Here is a 12,491-nt window from a genome sequence, read left to right on the forward strand (position 1 = left end):
CGTGATTCAGACCTGCTGCACAGCGACCTCCACCAAAGCCCATGTAAAGAGGTGTTTTCAAAAGGGCAGAAGGAAAAATGCCTTGGAAAAATAAAACAGAAGTTATACTATAAAAAGAAAAAGAAAGAAAGGAAGGAAGGAAGGAAGGAAGGAAGGAAGGAAGGAAGGAAGCAAAAGCAAGAAAGAAAGAGAAAGAAAGAAAGAAAGAAAGAAAGAAAGAAAGAAAGAAAGAAAGAAAGAAAGAAAGAAAGAAAGAAAGAAAGAAAATGAGAATGTGAAAAACGGTAATGCTAAGAAAGCAAAATGAGAAAAAAGAAAAAAGAATCAGGTACAGGGCCTGGTATTCTGGTGCATGCTTGCAGTGTAATCCTACTACTAGGCAGAGGCAGGCAGGGAGGCAGGGAGGCAGGGAGGCAGGGGCAGAGGCAAAGGCAGAGGATCTCTCAAGTTCAAGGCCAGCTGGTCTTTATAGTGAGTTCAAGGCTAGCTGGGGCTACATAATGTATACAATGAGGTGTGTGTGTGTGTGTGTGTGTGTGTGTGTGTGTGTGTGTGTTTGTGTGTGTGACAGATTTTATTTTATGGTGCTGGTACTAAACCAAGAACCTTGTTCATTCTAGTCAAGCAAGCTACCAGTGACCTAGTCCTCTGACCCTAATTTTTGTAGATTTTAGCTTTGAAATGATAGTAAATATTCTATACATAGTAACACACTTGCCTGAGCCCTGTCCCAAACAAAGTCATGCAGTACAGGAAGTATTCTGAAGAGGAAGATAATTGTCAGTAAGTACAGCGTCCTAGAGAACATGACCATTAGTAACTACTGAACCCAAACCTCAGACAAACCCCACGCCTTCACTGAGAATCGGCGTGCTCCTATTTTCACTATTAATGACAGCAGCTGTCAGCATGTGACTTTCAGACTTGAAGCAGATCAAATAATGTTAGACCAATGTCAGCTCTTTCAGGTGACAGACTAACAACAGGGAGTGGAAAGTGACTTCCTGCAAGCAAGAAGGGCACAGAAAGGATCAGAAGGTATACTGAAACACTCTAAGGAATAATAAAGAAAAGGAAAGAGATCTAAGGTATACAGCTCAGTGTTCTCACATATACTGCCCTAGAGACGTACACAGACACTAGTCACTTAGTGGGTTCACATAGTCTTAATACTTTTTATAAGGCAGAAAAGCTAGTGAATATCTTAGAATATTTTACACAAAAGGATCAATCGTAAAATGTTTTGGGAATTCTAAAGTACACAGTTACATATTCTCATCAACCATTCGATAATTCACCCATTTAATACATTTAAATTCAGTCCAATATCAGAGCTTAAGTTCTAGTGGGGAGTACATATCTAGACACAGTGGTAGCAGTGGAGTGTGATTCTGGGGACATGGTAGGTTTTTAGTAAATATTGTCGGGCTTGGAATATCCTCTAAATATAGAGTGATTACCACGTTGTATTATTCAGGGGTCTCTAGAGAAACAGAACTTACAGAATGAATATTTTATACAAGTGACTCATCTAGAAAAGGGGCTTGCTTCAAGGACAGATGACTATCTTTTGTTTTTGGTTTTGGTTTTGTTTTTTTGTTTTGTTTTTTGTTTTTTTGAGACAGGGTTTCTCTGTGTAGCCCTGGCTGTCCTGGAACTCACTTTGTAGACTAGGCTGGCCTCAAACTCAGAAATCGGCCTGCCTCTGCCTCCCGAGTACTGGGATTAAAGGAGTGCGCCACCACGCCCAGCGACAGATGACTATCTTAGTTTTATCCTTGAGGCTCACATAATGGAAGGGGAAACTCCTGAAAGCTGTCTCCACACACTCACCACTCACCAGGGCATGCATATGCCCACACAGACAGACTCACATGAAAATAAATCAGTAAATAACCACCCATCAAGGGAACATTTCTTTGCCACAGAGGGAGACTGTTACAGAAACTCACAACCAATCAAAATTCAGAGGACAAGAGGTCATGTGGTACCTAGATATACCCGCAGTACAACTCCTACACCTAAGGCTCAGGATCAATGCAGAAGAGGGAGCAGAGAGATTGAGAGGAACGGGGGGGTGGGGGGGAGGTTGGTTGGTATAAGACGTCTCCTAGAAATGCAAGAGAAGCTATGCCCATGATATCTCATCAACATGGCTGCCAAAACAAGACCTGAACAACCAGTGGACATGCTCAGCCAGAAGGGCTAACATGAAACTCTCAAGCTTCAACTCTAGGCAAAGAACTACAGGCAACAGCAGGATCCTGAGAAAGGGAGGAATAGGCTTCCCTGGGGAAACCCAAGCCCCCAATGTCCACTGCTAATTGGTCTGCCCTGAAGTCTTGTGTATACCAGTAGCATTATGAGAAGGTTCTGTGTGTGTGCGCACGCGCGCGTGTGTGTGTGTGTGTGTGTGTGTGTGTGTGTGTGTGTGTGTGTGTGTGTACAATTGAAGGGCAGGAAGTCCCAGCCTCTGACCAGTGAGCTCAGTGAGCTCTTTTCACTCAATGCCTTAACCCAGTTTTGCAGCTTAGGATGCGCGTCTATGCTAATGAACTTAATCAGATGAGACAGATATTAGCGTCAAGCACATTTTACTGTGGAAACTGGAGTGAAAGTTGAAGTCTGCACTATGCAATATCTTGAGCAATAATAGCACATGTGGCAACTGAATGCCTGAAGTGTATCCAAATTGAGATCACACTGTAAAACACAGCGCAAAGCCAGTATGAAAAAGAGAATGAATTACCTTGATAGTGTTGGCTTACATTAATTACATGTGGGAGTATTTTTGATATATTGATTTAAGTGGAATGCAGTCACCTCACTGTCCCCCCCTACCCCCGTTTGCTTTTTCCAGTGCTGGAGAATCCCAACCAGGCCCTGAGGAGCTCTGTACCTCTGACCCACGCCTCTACCCTCGCTGGTTTCTTTTAGTGTTCTTAACCTGGCTACTCGAGAATCTAAACTTCTATATGTGTAGGGAGCCAAGGAAGTCTTTAGTGAATGTGTAAAACTGACTTGGGCATGACCATATCAAGGACTCAGAATGGCTAAGTCTTTCCCCTAGAGTGAGGCTCAGAGGGAGGGCAAATCCTTTCTCTGATCCACAGGTGAGTGTTTTCCGCATTTGTGTGTCAGTCAGGATTTCTACTGTTGCAAGGAAAACACCATGACCAAAAAGCAAGCTGGAGAGGAAAGGGTTTATTTAGCTTAGGCTTCCACATTGCTGTCCATCATCAAAGGAAGTCGGGACAAAGGCAGGGCAGGATTCTGAAGGCAGGAGCTGATGCAGAGGCCGTAGAGGGGTGCTGCAATACTGGCTTACTTCATATGGCTTGCTCAGCCTGCTTTCTCATAGACTCCAGGAAAACCAGCCCGAAAGCCACAGTGGGTTGGTCCCTCCCACGACGATGACTGATTAAGAAAAGGCCTTACAACTGGATCTCACGGAGGCATTTTTTTCAACTCCATCCTCTCTCATGACTCTAGCTTGTGTCAAGTTGGCATAAAAGCAGCCAGTGCACTGTGCAAACCCCAGCAAGTACAACTTCTGCTCCTAGGTGTTCACAGCCTGAGACCCCTGCCTGCAGAGACCTCCAACTGAGCCTAAGTCCCACACCCGCCCCCTTCCCTGTGCTGTGCATAATGAATGTGCTGAGGCTCTGAATTGTTTCCAGGCTACATCTCCATCTGAACGTTCACAGCCCATCTCCCCTCAAGGCAGCTTTCTTCCTTCCCTTGCTGGCCCAAGTCAGGGGTCTGGAACCCAAGCTCTCCTGGCTAAAGAACCATGTCCCACATTATACTTCTATGGGATGGAGGAGCTTGTTTGTCTACTTGCTTCAGGTCACCTTACTAGTGTCAGAGGCAGGATGAAAGCCAAGTGGTCACAGAATATCTGTATTGCTAATTAATGCTAACTAGTAATTAAGAGATTTTAATAAGGCAACCAGCCACAATACAACCAATCAGCATCTCCATTATTTGCCTTGCCCTGTACATTGAGATACCTCGCAAGCTGCTGCATCTCAGTGTGGTGGTGGTTCCTGAAGTTCAGCTAATCACACTGTACTACTTGGACACCGTGAATTTGAAAGTTGAGGTTAAAGAGGAAATGAACTTCCTGTATCTCTAATATAAGTATCTGAGATGCTTCAGAGAGAGGAGTACGCCATTGTGCCAGCAATACACAGTTGTGCTCAGCAGGTAAAGGTGCTTGCCACCCAGGCTGATGATTTGGGTTCCGTTCCTAGGACCTACACAGAAGGAGAAAGCCAATTCCCATCAGGCTATGCTCCAACCACCATGTGCACACCTCCCCTTACCTAATAAATAAGCATTAGACATCTTTTAATTAATTATTCTACATTTTAAATTAAAATATAATTATCTCACTTCTCCTCTTGCCTTTCCTTCCTTCCACTCCTCCCTTACCCCCTTCCTCTCTCAAATTGTGTAGCTTCTTTTTCTGGACTTATGCCTTTTTTTTTTCCTTATGTTTTTTTATTATTATTGAAATAAAATTTATTATTATTGAAATAAAATTCCATACGATATATTCTGATCATTCTTTTTCTTCTCCCAACTCCTCCATGTCCTCCCCACCTTTGCCCTCTTTTTTTCTCTTTTTACTTCTTTAGGGTTGGACCCAAGGATATTTTTCGCCTTTCTTGGTAGCGGGTCTATTGATGTTGCCATTGCCCGGGTCTTGTTTACGAGGCCCTTTCTAAGAGAGGCTGTGACACAGCGGACTTCCTGGTATTCTGCCTCTTGCAGTCTTTCACCTGTGTTCCCTCCATGTTCCCTGAGCCACAGATGCAGGAACTGTGCTGTAGATAAATCTACTGGGGCTGGACTCCCCACAGTCCTACCGTCTCTTCACTGTGTCCGGTGGTGGCTTTGGTGTTTTGATTTTTTGCTTGTTTGGTTTTGTTCTGTAATGGTTTCCATTTGCTGGAGAGAGACGCTTCTTTGATGAGGAGTTACAGCTACACTTACCTGTGGCTGTACGGAAATAGGTGACTTAGGAATTTATGCTGGTCTAGCAAAGTGGCTGTAATAGATTCTCTTCTAAGATCCGTGATTCAATAGCCCTGTTATTTTGCTAAGTATCAGGGATGATTTCCTTCCTGTTGACTGGGCCTTATAAACATATTATATATATTTTGACAGTGCTTGCGTCTTCATTAAAACAAAACCAGTTTTAGGACTAGGAATACAGCTAGCCTGCCTTACATGCACAAAGCCCTGGCTCCTGGAAATGTTCACAATAACATGAAAACAAATAATAGGTGGTTCATGCCTTGGAACTTGGAAGTGGAGGCAGGAGGATTCAGAATCCAAGGCCAGCCTCAGCTACAAAGCAAGTTCAAAGCCAGCCTGGGCTACATGATACCTTCCCTCAAAACAATAACAAAAATTAGTTTTGGAAGGAGTTCATTTAGTGTACATCAGTAGCGGGTGGTTAGGTAGGAAAAACGCTGGCTTCCATGAAACTGACATCCAGTCACAGGTTTGGGAGGGGAGACAGACATCAAACAAATCAATCCTGTTGAATTAAGAGATCACACGGGGAAAAGGACACAGTAAGAGAGCGCAGAGAACGACTGGACAATGATGCAGGTGGAGGGTGCGATTTCTAATCCTAGGACCTGAGTAGGCTTCTCCGATACGCTGGCATTTGTACGACAATGTAAATGAGGCAGTTGAGCCAGACATGAAGTTATTTTGGGGACGAGCATTCCAGGCAAAGGCAAGCAGGTGCAAAGGACCTAAGGCAAGAGCAGACAGCTAATGTGGTCAGGTCAGAGTGGAGTGGAGAAGGGTCAGAAATGGAACCAAAGAGAAGTGGGGCAGGGGTGTTCACCCAAGGCGTGGAACAGCAGGCTCCACACTTGGTGTTGATCGTCAGTGACGGTTAACTTTAGAATCCAGGAGTTCTGAGTCACCCTGCCAGCTTTATGGAGACTGGGTTGTAAGATGCAAGAAGGGACCGGGTAAGATGCCATGGAAATGGGCCGATGGGATATGCAGGAAACAACGAAAGTCCTTTATGTTTGTTATGTCACCAAGACAGACAAAACTCTGAGGACAGATTAGAAATATGACAAAGCAAAAGGGAATGCAACCGTCATGGTGGCCCAAGTGCTGTGGCTTTATCCCATCTCAGCTATGGGCCTCGAACTCAGAAATCCTCCTGCCCCTGAGTGCTGGGATTAAAGGCATCATGCCTGGCTGAGTCTCTCATTCTTGTTTTTGTTGTTGTTGTTGTTGTTTTGGTTTTTCGAGACAGGGTTTCTCTGTGTAGCCCTGGCTGTCCTGGAACTCACTTTGTAGACCAGGCTGGCCTCAATCTCAGAAATCCACCTGCCTCTGCCTCCCGAGTGCTGGGATTAAAGGCATGCGCCACCACGCCAGGCTGGGTCTCTCATTCTTGATTTATCTGGTATCTGCACCCTGGCAGAAAACAAAGAAAGGAAGGTTTTGCTCTTTGTTTTGTTTGTTTTGTTTTGTTTTGTTTGAGACAGGGCTTCTCTGTGTAGCCCTGGCTATCCTAGAACTTCATCTGTAGACCAGGCTGGCCTCAAACTCTGAGATCTGGCTGCAGTCTCCTTCCTAAATGCTGGGCTTAAAGGCGCTCGCCATCACTGGCCAGCTCCATTGCTGACTTTTAAGTTAGCTGCCTGGAGAGCTGTTTTTGCTGTTGTCGCTTCTTTTGACAGGTGAGGTACCTGGACCTAGAGGTGATGAGGAGTTTAGCAGAATGCACAGTCCCACGGGTCAGGCTGGCTTCTCCTGTCATTTGCTACTGGTCACAGCTTGTTTGTTGAGACAGGCTCACATGTAGTCTAGGCTGGCCTCAGACTCGCTAGGTAGCTGAGGATGACCCTGCTTGTCTGTTTTCTGAGTGCTACGATTACACTCGGATGCTATGACCACTTTTATGCAGTGCTAGGGATCCGAACCCAGGACTTCAGGCATGCTAGGCAAACACCCTACCAACTGAGCCAGAGCCCTATTACCATACTGGGTTTTTGTTTGTTGTTGGGTTTTGGTTTTGTTTTGTTTTGTTTTGTTTTGTTTTGTTGTTTTTGAGATGCCGTTTCTCTGTATAGCCTTGGCTATTCTCTGTAAGCCAGGGTGGCCTCGAACCCACTTTGTAGGCCAGGCAGGCCTTGGATCCATCTGCCTCCCAAGTGCTAGAATTAAAGGTGCGTGCTGTGCTACCACTGGCTGGCTCCACTACTTGTTCTTCAAATTTGTTCTTATTTGTTTTCCCCAACGGTTTATTTGAATTGGTGTTTTTCCTGTCTGTATGTCTATGTGAGGGCATTGAGTCTCCTGGAGTTGGAGTTAGAGACAGTTGTGAGCTGCCCTGTGGGTGTTTGGAATGGAGCCCCGAGTCCTCTCTAAGAATAGCCAGTGAGTGCTCTTAACCTCGGATCCATCCCTCCCGCACCAAAACTTGTTCTTATATAGATGAGTGAGTCCTCTGGCCTCAGGAATTGTTTGTTTCGGTTTGGTTGAGACAGTGTCTTACCATGTGACTCCTGACTGCGCTGTCTTAGCCAGTGATAAGATTACTGATATACACGCCACACAGATTATTAAGTATAAATTTCTTTTGAAATTTATATTTATTTTGTGGGGTCAGTGGGTGACCTTGGGGTGTGGGTCCTCTCCTTCTACCTTAATCTGGATCCTGGGGATTGAATTTAGGTTGCCAGAACTCTTGGCAAGTACCTTCTTCACCTGTCATAGCAGCCGTCTTGCTGGCCCTAACTCCGAGCATTTGAAAAAAAGATTGAACCAAGTTTCGTAATGTGTCTCAGCTACTTGGGAATCTGCAACAGGAGGATCATTTGCATCCAGGAGTTCAAGGCTGACCTGGATAACAGAGCAAGACCTTGTATCTAAAAGAAAATTAAATAAATGAATTTGAATTGAATTTCACCTGAACCACTTGCCTGCTTGCTTGTTTGCTTGCCCCCCCCCCCTTTCTGTCCTGGAATTTGCTGACCTTGAACTGGCTGGCCTTGAACTCAGAGATCCCCCCCCCCCCAGCCTCTGCCTCCTGAGGGCTGAGGGCTGGGATTAAAGGTTTATGCTTCCTCTGCCCTGCTCCCCACTCTTCTTTTTAAAAATCTTCAATGATAGAGAAAAAACGACCTCTCCACTGTAGCATCTTTTGACTAAAGTTTCTTAATTTCACGTTTTTTTCTCAGAGGGATTTAGGAAGATTTACCTATTCTGGGAAGTGACACACCAAGAGAGGGCTTGACTTTGGAAGCCAAGTGGAACAAATGAGTCAAGGTCAGAGAGGGAGGAGAAAGGGCGAGCATGTGGAGAAGGCCCTTTGCTCCTTCTGCTGGGCCCTCAGCAGCTGTGGCTTCTCATTTTGCACTTGGCCTGTAGCCCAACACCAAGAGCCTCCTCTTTACCTCCCTCCTGCGTCCTGCCCTGGACACACATGCAGGCCTGTGCTCTCCCTACAACAGAAGTCGCAGGATGCCTAGGCAAAGTCATTCCTGTGGTTCCCGGCAGCTAACATCTCAGGAGAATGCCTTGTGTTTGGGCAACGTTTTAGCTTGAATGTAAGATAAAAAACATTGCTCACCATAAGAATACATACTGAGGATATTTTTAGGTGTAATATCTCAGAGAATAATGAAACTACAAAATATACTTGATAATTACATCTTATTTTGAAAAATGCACTTCCCTCTGTGCGGGCCTTTCCTGTCAGATAAACTTGAAATCCTATGCCAGGCTTGGTCATTTACTGGTTGTAGGAACTTCATCCCTTTCCATGTCTATACTTCAGGCTCCTTAGGCAGAGTGAAGCTAGCATTGGCAGACTGCGATGTGAATATAAAATGTATTGAAAAATTATGCAAAACTAGGTAGAGTTTTTAAAAGTATTTTCTGAGCAGTTTTCAAGTGATAACTGCTGTGTGGTTGTGGCTAGTGAAGTAAATAAATGAGCTCAAAATAAACACGACTCCCATTCTTTGCCACCACATGCATCTGAGAACTTTTGCAAAGGAGAGAAAAGATTTGGTGGCCTTTCTTTTCTTTGTTTTTCTTTCTTTCCTCCCTCCCTCCTTCCTTCCCTTCCTCCCTTCCTCCCTCTCTCCCTTTCTCCCTCCCTCCTTCCTTCCTTTCCTCCCTTCCTCCCTTCCTTCCTCCCTCCCTCCCTCCCTCCCTCCCTCCCTCCCTCCCTTCCTTCCTCCCCCCCTCCCTCCCTTCCTCCCTTCCTTCCTCCCTCCCTCCCTCCCTCCCTCCCTTCCTCCTTTCCTCCCTTCCTACCTTCCTTCTTCCTTCCTTCCTCCCAACCCTCTGTTACTTTTAACTTTTTGAGACAGGGTTTCTCTATATAGCCATGGCTGTTTTGGATCTCCCCCTGTAGATCAGGCTAGCCTCAAATTCAGACATTTGTTCTGCCTCCCTCGTGCTGGGATTAAAAGAGTGCACCACCACTCTCTTGCTGACTTGGTGGTCAAGTACAGCATGATATGACTCCGGGCTGCCATTAACCCCAGGTTATAGACTCTCAGTCAGCGACTGTCCTGAGAGGACAGGAGAGGAATGAGAGCAATCAATAGTCCCCAGACCTTACAGCTTTGCAAAATGATGTCACGGAGCTGACGCTGTTGAACTAATAGCTAAGGTATACCTTGAATCCAAACCTTGGAATTTTGAAATGCTCCAGAGCATGAACACTTTGGGCACTCTCTTACATCATGCCAAAGGTAGAAATTCTACACCTGACCCGATGAACTAGTCACAATCAAAATAGGAGATCACTGGGGCTACGTGACAGCTCAGTAATAGATCACTGATTTAGCATTCCAAAAGCCCTGGCCTGTATTCTACAATTATACAAACATGCACATATATGTGCCAACACACACACACACACACCCCTGTTTAACAAATGTGCATGTTAGAGTTGAGGTACTGCTCAATGGTATAGTTCTTACCTAAAGTTCTTTAATCCTTGAATTCACCCCCAGAACTGCTAAAATAAATAAATAAATAAATAAACAAGCAAACAAACAAATAAACAAAATCCCACACAGAAGTAGTTCTCAACCTCTATATTGCTTCAACCCTTTAACACAGTTATTCATGCTGTGGTGACCCCCCAACCATAAAATTATTTTTGTTGCTACATCATAATTGTTATGAATCATAAATATCTGTGTTTTCAATGGTCTTAGGTGACCTCTGTGAAGAGGTCGTGATCTACAGGGGTTGTAACCCACAGGTTGAGAAATGCTATCATACAGAAAACATGTTGCCGGGCCTGGTGGCGCAGGCCTTTAATCCCAGCACTCGGGAGGCAGAGGCAGGCGGATTTCTGAGTTCGAGGCTACCCTGGTCTACCAAGTGAGTTCTAGGACAGCCAGAGCTATACAGAGAAACCCTGTCTCGAAAAACCAAAAAAAAAAAAAAAAAAAAAAAAACCCTTCTCGAAAAACCAAAAAAAAAAAAAAAAAGAAAACATGTTGTATCAAGACTAAATCCCATTGTTATGGTATCTCATAAGTATATATAAAGATTTTTTTTTTTTTTTAATTTGGGGCTGGTGACAGAGCTCAATGGAGAAAGTTCTTGCTACACAAGCTTGAAGACTTGAGTTCAATTCCCAGGACCCATGTAAAGGGGAAGAGAATTAGCTTCATGGCGTTTTCCTCTGAGCGCCGCCACATTCACACCATCACACCGATGTGTACACAGGCTTCACACACAATAATACTTCTATAAATAATTAAAAGTCCACAGTTTGGAACAGCTTTGATCCAAGTATCTTGGATTAGGGATGATCAATCTGTATAGACCATTATCCATCAGCCATAGATCCGGTTCAGACAGAAATGATGTGAGAAACATCTGCCTGGCATTATCCTAGCAAGAACTCTGATTTTGAAGAAGAGCCTCACACACAACACTGGCTGGTGAGGAAGCATCCTCTTAGTCTGCTGCTGGTAAAAGACTGTAGAGATGGCTCAGTGGTAAAGAACGCTGGCTGTTCTTCCATAGGACCAGGGTTTTAGTCCCCAAACCCACACAGCAGCTCTCAACTGTTTGTAACTCAAGTTCCAGCCAATCTGACCCCTTCAAACAGGCATACATGCAGGCCAAACACAAATTCACAATAGACAGACAGACAGACAGACAGACAGATAGATAGATTCCAGTAATCCAGGAAAACATAAACCTCAGAAATCCCATTGCCTTCCACAAACCCTGTCAGTCATTTCTCATTCATGTTAATAGAGATCTTCGTTTCCTCTCAGAGCAGTAGAGCCAAAGGAAATTACTTCAAGGGCCTCGAAGAGAACAAGTAGCTAAATATAGCCACACGGTACTGTAGAAAGCACCATCTATGTAAGCCTGCCAAAGCTGGTGCCTATCAACAAAGAATACATTATGTTGTTCTTCATTTCAACCTTGATGCAAGAAAGGCTAAAAATTAGTAGTCTCGACGATTGTTTTATGTAATAATTAGAATTTTACAGAATTGGGTTCAGGGTCTCATGCATGCCAGGTAAGCCTGTCAGATATTGAGTCACACTCCAGCTCCAGGATTTCCAATGACCTAGCATTCAGACTGTCCTTTCAAAGTGCAACCTGGATATTTAAAGGCAGGAACTATGTGACTCCAGACAAAAATACACTGTATCAGCCTGGAAGCCGGCAGTGCCTTCCCAGCTGCTGCTGGGACACTTGTGGAATTTGTCCTGCTGCTGCTAGCTGGATCTCAGACCAGCGTTGTTCAGCGCACCTTGAAAGCAGAGCAAGAAGACAAGCATAGCCATACTGTTTCCGATCATTCCAAAGTATGTAAGCAGTAGGGATGGTATGTCAATACTATGTGGCGGGTGGCCAGAAGGACTGCGGAACCAAACACTTCTTCAGCCCGAAGGCTCGGGGTCTCCCAATCCCAAGCTTGTCCATCAACTTTGTGACATCTGAAACAGCTGTAACCACATCAAAGCAAAGTGGTTTGGACTGAGTATACAGCTTTCTCTCTTGCTCTTAGCCAGGGAGGAATGAGGGGAGAGGTCCTGTTTTAGAGGACCACAGATCCAGAGATCCTGTTTTGCATAAATGCTGTAGGAGATGAGAAACTGCACACAGCAAGGAGCACATTGGAGGAAGAGAAGAGTACGGAGCTAACACAAGCAGAAGAAGCCAAATGGTGTGGACTATTACAGGTCTATTACAGGCCTGCACCTTCAGGACAGGATAGCGCTGCAAGTGGCTTTTTCTTTTCTCTTTTTTCTTTTTTTAAAAATAAACATTCTCAGGGCTGGAGAGATGGCTCAGTGGGTAAGAGCACACGACTGCTCTTCCGAAGGTCCAGAGTTCAAATCCCAGCAACCACATGGTGGCTCACAACCATCCGTAACAAGATCTGACTCCCTCTTCTGGAGTGTCTGAAGACAGCTACAGTGTACTTACATATAATAAATAAATAA

This window comes from Mus pahari, chromosome 4 (assembly GCF_900095145.1).
Source record: "Mus pahari chromosome 4, PAHARI_EIJ_v1.1, whole genome shotgun sequence".
Lineage (NCBI taxonomy): Eukaryota > Metazoa > Chordata > Mammalia > Rodentia > Muridae > Mus > Mus pahari.